Source organism: Chrysochloris asiatica, unplaced genomic scaffold, assembly GCF_000296735.1.
Source record: "Chrysochloris asiatica unplaced genomic scaffold, ChrAsi1.0 scaffold00036, whole genome shotgun sequence".
Lineage (NCBI taxonomy): Eukaryota > Metazoa > Chordata > Mammalia > Afrosoricida > Chrysochloridae > Chrysochloris > Chrysochloris asiatica.
The window spans coordinates 12743588-12752375 of record NW_006408554.1 but is presented as its reverse complement, the minus strand read 5'-3'; positions in this window follow the sequence as shown (position 1 = coordinate 12752375).

Below are 8788 nucleotides of genomic sequence, written 5' to 3'. Positions count from 1 at the left end.
TTCTGGAATACTCATACTTCTCAATGTTGTCCATAGCTTGTCATGATCCACACAATCAAAAGCCTTTGCGTAGTCAATAAAGCACAGGTAAACATCCTTCCCATGAAAGTCATGAAACCCTAAACTCTTATAACATTCTGTGCATGCCTCCATTTATCATTCTGTGTTGTAAACACATTATCACTCTGTGTGAATTATTTACTTTCTTGTCCATCTCCCCTTCTGATTTGTAAAATACTTGGTCTTGATTATCTCTAGAGCCATGTCATCTAGCATGTTGTTATTAGTTGCCGTAGACTAAGCTTCACCCAACAGCGACTCCGTGCACAGCAAGCAGAAGAAAACATTGCTCAGTCTTGCAATGTCTTTATGATCATTGGTATGCTTGAGTGGTTGTGGCCACTGTGTATTTTGAGTGCCTTCCAACCTAAAGGTCTCATCTTCCAGGACTATATTGGACAATAGTCTTTTATGATCCATAGGGTTTTCATTGGCTCAGCCTTTCTTCCTAGTCTATCTTAGTGTGGAAGCTCTGATGAAACCTATCCACTATGGGTTATCTATGTACTGATGCCCTGTCCTATGTGTTTGTATTTGAAATACTGGTGGTTTAACTTACAGTATCAGAGCCATACACAAACCACCACATAGTACTGCAAATTGACTGATGCATATTGTTGCACTAGCATATTATTGTTGTTGGGTGCCATCGAGTCCATTCTGATGCATAGCAACCCTGTGTAGGGTTTCCGAGGTTCTAAATCTTTATAGGAGCAAAAGGCCTCACCTTTCTCCCTCAGAGTGACTGGTGGATTCAAACTGCCGACCCTGAAGTTAGCAGGCCAACATGTAACCCACTACTCCAAGTGGCTGGAATATGCACTAGTGAGTTATCAATAAGTATTTGCAGAAAGGAATGGAAAAGAAAGATTGAAATTAACCAGCTTTTTAATTGCCCAAAGTAACTTTTGAAGTGAACCATTTTAAAACGTCTGGGCTCCCAACTCTCAGTTGTGTCCAAGTAATGGTGGAATCACACTTCTTACCCATTATGTTCCAGTATAAAAACCTGTTAAAAATAAAAAAGTGTTCTAGGATCTTCATTTTAAAATTCTGTTCTACTAACTATTGGGAGGTCCACAGAATTTAGGAGCCTCCTTTTATATATAGATCAACTCACATAAAGAATAGATACTATTTATCCACACAAAAGAAATCTTCCTACCAATAGGAATGCCATTAATATTATTGCAACTTTTTCATTATGAATCTGACATTTCCTTCTTCAAAACCCAATTTGAATGCTTGTGATATTTTGAAGTGAAATAATAAAGCCATCAGCACACAATAAAAGGTATGTAATATTTATAATCAGAGGCCTCTAGAGTATAATTTTATGGTAAAGAAAATATTGAATTACTAGGCCTTCCCTTCTAAGTCCCTTAAAACCTTCAACTGTAGAATGGGAGACTCAAAACTCCTCTTGGGTCTTAATTTTTATGTGGCTTTTTATTCCTTTTCTTCATCCCTTCTAAAACTCTAAATCCCCTCAACATAGCTTGGCTCCTTTCACAGCTGAACTGGCAGCAGGCTGATCTTTTTATTGGTGGGTAATGGATTTGGTTTGATTGTTGACAAGAGAACAATGAGAGGATAAACAATTCCATTTGTGGCCATGAAATGCCCCATCTGTTGAGTGCATTCAGGACTGAAGAGAGCGGGACAGGGACAGCTGAATGAGCTGCCAAGCCTGATGTTAATGCCATCGTCCTACAAGCTGAACATGTGGCTTCATAAATCAAAAGCTAATAGCAACTCTGGTTGCTCATGTCATGAACTCACCAACCGCTTACATTTCCAAGAATTTACCATAAAGTTGAGCCTAGAGACCTGATTTGCAATTCTGATCACCAGAAAAACCCTCCTGAGAGTTAGCAAGTGGAGCCCAAAATTATTCTTGGTTGGACCAAGTTGAAAATAAATAAATAAGCAAAATCAGATACATGCTCAAATATTTACAGATGAAATAACATGATATCTGGAATCTGTTTCAAAATAAAATGGATGGGGTGGAAGAACAAGGTAGATAGGGAGACATTGAGACAGGTTTGCATGGGCTAAATGGGACAGAGGTAAATAGTGATGCATGCTCAACCTTGAACAACAGGGCTCTGTGAAACAGAGATCAAGGCATAGCCTGAAGAGGGAAAATAATACTAAGATGCTTCACTGTCTTATGTATATTGGTTTCCCTTACCTACTAGTGTAAATTGGACACTTGAGTTGGATGGAAAGGAAACATGATTACAGAGAGCTTATAAGCCTGTCTTCAGCCTATAACTGATTGGAATACCTAAAAGGGATTCTAGAACTTGCCCAGTGAAATAGGCCTCCTGCAGAGCCTTTAAAGTGTATGGGACCTTAGGTGGAATCCTGAGCCCAATCCAGAACCTTATGAGGTGGGACATTCCCACTAGAAAGGATAAGAAGACCAGCCTGGAACAGCTAGAACAACAGAAGATACATCTTCAAAGAAAGATCATCAGGTAAAACCCAAAACAAAAATGGCAGTATGATTGGCTACTATAAGAATAAGCAAGTTGTTCTCCAGGAGGCTATCAAGGCAAGCAATGAAGTTCCTTCAGGACAAACCCCCCTCTAAGATTTAAACTCAAAGGGAACACATGAGCAGGCATGTAAGCTTGCTGATGACCACATTGGTCTACTGGTGAGTGGAAGAGGGGGAAAGGCAGCAATGAAGAAATGGGCTGAGTTCAACCATGTTCCACAGATTTCCATTGACTTGGAAATGAGAGAGAGAAGAGGAAGGGCTGGTTAGTCCAAAGTATGGTGAGACCTGGAGACACCTAAGCCCATGGACTAGGACATAGCCACAGAGGGCTAGAGCTGAGAGTAAAGCATCCAGCTGATATGAAGTGAGAGGAGGTGCACAAGAACACCCAAAGTTGAAGAAAAGAACAAAACAATTTTTGATCAAGGAAACGAGGGTAAATTGCTACAGCTTGATGAACTTGACCAATGCTTATGGAGGTTGTTGTTAAGTGCTGTCGAGTCAATTCCAACTCATAGCAACCTTGTATAGGGTTTCCAAGGAACAACTGGTGAGCTTAAACTGCCGACCTTTCAGTTCAAATGACTTGCAGTCTGGCGCATTAACCCACAGTGCCACATCAGGACTCCCTGGAGGTAGTAACTCCAAATACCAACAGAGAGGGAGGGAGTCATCATATCAAGTATCAATGCTATCCCCTCTGTACACAGGGTAGACAGGTGTGGGCAACTTATACATTAGCTACCTATAATGAGGGGGAAATAAAGGCTTGAAGTGACTGGCTTACAAGATTTCAAGAGGAAGTTTAGTTTAACAGTATGTGGGAGAAAAAAGAGTCCCCACTGAATAGTTTCCATCTTGTCTAGGTTGTTGTTGTTGTTGTTGTTAAGTGCCGTCAAGTTGGTTCCGGCCCATAGCGACACTGTGTAGGGTTTCCAAGGCACAGTTGGTGAGCTTGAAGCACCAACTTTGCAGTTCAACCAGCTCTGCAGTCTGGTACATTAACCCACAATGCCACACCAGGACTCCTCTAGTCTAGTTGGATCTGATTAAAAGAGATGGGGATATGATTCTTATGATTCAATAGTGAGTAATTGTTATCATGACTAATTGAGACTGTCACAATTATAAAGTTAGAAGTTTTATAACAAAAATGGGGGAGTAGTTAATCTTACAGTCCAGAAACAGAGGACTCTAGGACCATCAAGGGAGAAGAGCACAAACAGAATGCAAGACCTAATCCAGAGAAGCAGCAATCCCAGAGATGGAGGCAGAGATGGGGACATGGAGAGAGGGAGCAGCTGAGGACTCTAAATTCATGGGAAGAGAGGAACTAAGATCTGGCAGCCAGGAAGCAGATTTGCAGAATTTGCTCTTTGGTGATGTAAATTATATATGCCTTAGTATTTTTTGTTTGTTAGTTTGTTCATGGAAAAATTCCGTTCTTTTTCTTTTTCTTTTTTCTTTTTAATTTTAAGGTTTTGATTGTGGATTGAGTGAAAGTTTACAGAGCAGATCATCAGTTTTGCATTCAACAAATCACACACCTTGTTTCATTATGATCATAATCCCCTCCATGTACTATCAGTTAACAGTATTTCTCTTTATTCACTTTAGCTTTAGAAAAAAAAAACCACTCAGGCATATATAATAATTTATACCTCTAAAAGACACATTCTGCAACTCTACCTCCTGGCCACCAGCTCTTAGTCCCTCTCTTCCACAAATCTAGAGTCCTCAGCCACTCCCTCTCTATGCCCCCCATCTCTCTGAGTGTTTTGTTATTTTTTAAAAAGAGCTAAAGTGAATAGAGTGAAATACTGTTAACTTATGGTACATGGAGGGGATTATAATCATTGTAATGAAACAAAAGTATACGGTTTGTTGAATGCAAAACTGATGATCTGCCCTGTAAAGTTTCACTCAATCCACAATACAAACCTTAAAAAATAAGCAATATAACCAGAACAGCAGCTGCTTCCAACTTCTAAAAAAAAATAAAAAATAATAAATACAATGGATGGAGAAGTGGATGGAGGTAGAGATGAAATAAGACTGGCGATGATCATTGTTAAACTGATCATTGGTAAAGCTGAGTGAAGGGTATCTGGGGTTCTTTATAATATTATGTCCACTTTTCTTTGTGTTTCAATCAGAAGCTAGTCTAAAGGGTGGTGGTTTAAACCTACCCAATGGCTCTATGGAAAAAAATTCTGGTGAACTTCTTCCATAAAAGATTATCACCAAGAAAATTATGGTGGTGGTATGCCATAGAGTTGGTTCTGACTCATAGCGACCCTGTATAGGGTTTTCAAGTCTGTAAATATTTACCGGAGCAGAAATCCTCATCTTTCCCTTGTGGAGGGGCTGGTAGATTTGGGCTGCTGACCTTGCAGTTAGCAGCCCAACAGGCAATCCACTATATTACCAGGACTCCCTCAAGAAAACTGTAGCCAAGGACGCCATGAAGTGTTCTAGCATGAAATACATGGAGTTGCCATGAGTTGGAATGGATTCAATGGCATGGGTTTGGTTTGATTTTTTTTATACATTTAAAATCATGCATAATTAAAGGTTAAAAATTGTTTCCAAAGATAACTGGAAAATGGGACTTTTCATCATTTAGCATACGCATTTCAGCCTAATGTTGTATTTTCTTAAAGAAAAAAAATTTTAATTCTCCTAGCTTAAAAAGGAAAATAGGCCATCCCTACCCAACAGGACGACAACGCATTTTTAGTGGGGAAAGATCAGGCACCATCTCCTATTGCTTTTCTGGGACAGGTTCGCCACCCGCAACACAAGTACCAAGCACATTCTGTGGCTGGACAGTCTAAACAGACCTCCCACCCACTCCCTTCTTAGTTTTCATTGGGGTGAGTTACCTATTGTTGCCAGCATTTCTGTATTGTGTGGCTTCTTTTCTTTGATGTCCATCTTAGGTGCTTTAATGCATGGACTGGTGCCAAAAAAAAAACAAAACAAAAAATAAAAGAACAATGGAAAGGGAAAAAACAAAAGGGAAGCAACAAAGCAAAAGGTCTGCTGGATGTCTTTTCTGTTAAGTAAATCCTCTTAATGCCACCCAGGGCACTTGGTTTCAGGTCCAGCTGGATCCCCAAGGGAAGGGCTAAGGATGTCTTCATTAATCTTGCTAAGTAGCAGGTCCTGAAGTCAAATTATAAAAATTTTAAGAAAGACTTTATTTGGAGTAAACCAAATAGCTGCAGCAATGAAGTATGGTACTCAGGAGGAAGTACTAAGGACTGCAATTTGAGAAAGATAACAATATCCTTTTATAATAAACTTTAAGGAAGTTAGTTGGAAAACAGGAAGCAAGTTCAGAAAAGCTGTTATTTAAACAAAGGCGGGAACTTTCAAAGCAAGGCAAGTCTATGATTGGGCAAGGTGTTCTTTCTTTTATATGTAATAGGTTCAAGGATTCTTGGCTTCTCTATGATGAGGTCTCAAGTTTGTGGATTTGGAAAACACCAGGTAAGTAAAGTTTATAGGTGCAAGCACCTGGGGCTGGTTAGGGTTGTAATCTTGTTGTTGTGGAAAGCTTGAATGGGGAGAAAGAGAGGAAAACTAGTGCCCCTCCCCATACTCCCCTTCCCACCCACATACAAAAAAAAATGTTATAATTTCCTCAAGATAAAATTATTGAGTACCTATTCTGTGCCCACCTCTGCTGAGCATTGAGGTTACCACACGGAAAAGGGCAAATCTGCTGCAAAAGACGTCTTTAAAGTGTGTAAAAGCAAAGATGTCACTTTGAAGACTAAGGTGTCCTTGATCCCTGCCATGGTATTTTCAGCTTCCTCATGTGCATACATAAACTGGACAATGACTAAGGATGGCCAAGTAATTGATGCATTTGAATCATGGTGTTGGGAAGAATATGAAGTATACTGTGGACTGCCAGAAGACTGAACAAATCTGTCTTGGAAGAAGTATAGTCTAAATGCTTTCTAGAAGTGAGAATAGCAAGGCTTTGTCTCATGTTCTTTGGACATGCTATCAATAATGACCAGTCCCTGGAGAAGGACTTCATACTTGGTAAAGTAGAGGGTCAGAGAAAATGAGGAAGAGGCTCAAGAAAATGAATTGACACAGTGGCTACAACAGTGGGTTCAAACATAGCAATGACTGAGGATGGTGAAGGACCAGGCAGTGCTTTGTTCTGTTGTATATAAGGTCACAATGAGTCAGAACTGACTACATGACACCTAACAACATCCTGTATTCTACCTGGCAACACTATACTCAAAGCATCTGCTCTCCTATTAGAAGAGTCTTCTTCACGCCCAAAGAACACTACTTTGCCTAAGTTAACGATTTAAACCATATCTGTCTCTCTCTCATTCTCTTTCTAAAGAGGAACTGAAAGGGGAATACTAAAATTACAGGTGTATCTCCAATTTCACAAAATAAGCCATTAAAGCTTGCACACAGCTGTCTCTCAAAGTTCCAAAGCCTGGTGCCTTGGCATCTTCAAAGAGCAGCAGGGATGCGGTGGGAAGTGCAGGTTTAGGATTCAGACTGACCTGCTTAGAGACTCTCTTCTGTGAACTGGTACTAGGTCCACCTTGCAGGGCTGTTGTAGGGCTAATGTAGGAAGTGCCTGATGCATATAGCCATTTGATGGTAATACTGTGGCATTCTGTCTTTCACATGACAGGTTTAATCAATGTGGGGTGAATGGATGAACACTATATAGCACCAGCCAGGAGGCTGCAGACCAAGATCATTTGAGGGCTAAATTGGAAAAACAAGTCCATCCCCAGCACAGGTGCCATTCCTCTGCTCAGCATGGAACACTCTGGAGGAAGAATATCCCAGTAAAAACCGACTCTATTCACTTAACTTCATTCCGGGCAGCACTTTCAATGGGAATGTATATATATATATATATATATCATTGTATATGGGTTGTAGACAGTTTGCATTCTAAAATGAAGACTCAAGCATTATTGACAAATCCTTCTCTCATTTTTATAAACTCAGGAATAAAAGCACTTCATCCCTCCACAGATTGTAAAGTACTTGGGCCAGGAGACCCCCACCTGAAAATGATAGCTCAAGTTTTGTGTCAACTTGGGTGAGCCAGGATCCTCAATGGCGGAATGTTTCCTCTGGACCTGGGTTCCTGACTGTGAAACTCCAAAATCTAGGGAAAGACTGATATCCAGACACATGAAGATCTCCAAGGAATGCTTGGCCTACAGATCCTGAGCAGACAAAGAGAGAAAGCTTTCCCCTAAAACTGGTATTCTGCACCCAAACTTGCAGATAGTACCACTTCACCTAGCCTTCATGGCTTGATAATCAGAACTCAACTAGAGGAAGATAAAAAAGCAATTTTTAAAAGGAAATAAGGGTAAATCGCTATAATTTGATGAACTTAAACTATACTAATGGATGTAGTAGCTCAAAATACCTACTGAGAGGAAAGGAGTTTTCACATCAACTATCAATCCTATCCCCTCTGTATACAGGGTAGATATTCACCGGCAACTTAGATATTGGCCACCAAAAATGAAGTGACCATAAAGGCACAAAGTAACTGGCTAGCAAGTTTTCAAGAGGGGGTTAAGTTTCAGAGTATGCAGGAGAAGGTAAACTCCCCATTGAATAGTTTTCATCTTGTCTAGACGGGTCTGGTGAAAAGAGATGAGGATGAGATTCTTATGATTAATAGTGAGTAATTGTTATCATGCACCCAAAGGGAAGACCAGTTAATACCACTATTATTCATATTTATGCACCAACCACTAAACCCAGTGAGGATGAAATAGAAGACTTCTACCAACTTCTTGATTCTGAAATTGATGAAACATGCAATCAAGATGTATTGATCATTACTGGTGATGGGAATGCAAATGTTGGGAGCAAAGAGGAAGGATCAGTAGTTGGAAAATATGGCCTTGGTGATAGAAATTATGCTGGAGAACACACGATAGAATTCTGCAAAATCAATGATTTGTTCATTTCAAATACCTTCCTTAGACAGCATAAGAGATGACTATACACATGAACCTCACCAGATGGAATACATAGAAATCAAATTGACTACATCTGTGGAAAGAGACGATGGAAAAACTCCATATCATCAGTGAAAACAAGGCCAGGGGCAGATTGTGGAACAGACTATCAATTGCTCATATGCAAATTCAAACTAAAGCTGAAGAAAATGAAAACAAGTCCACGAGAGCC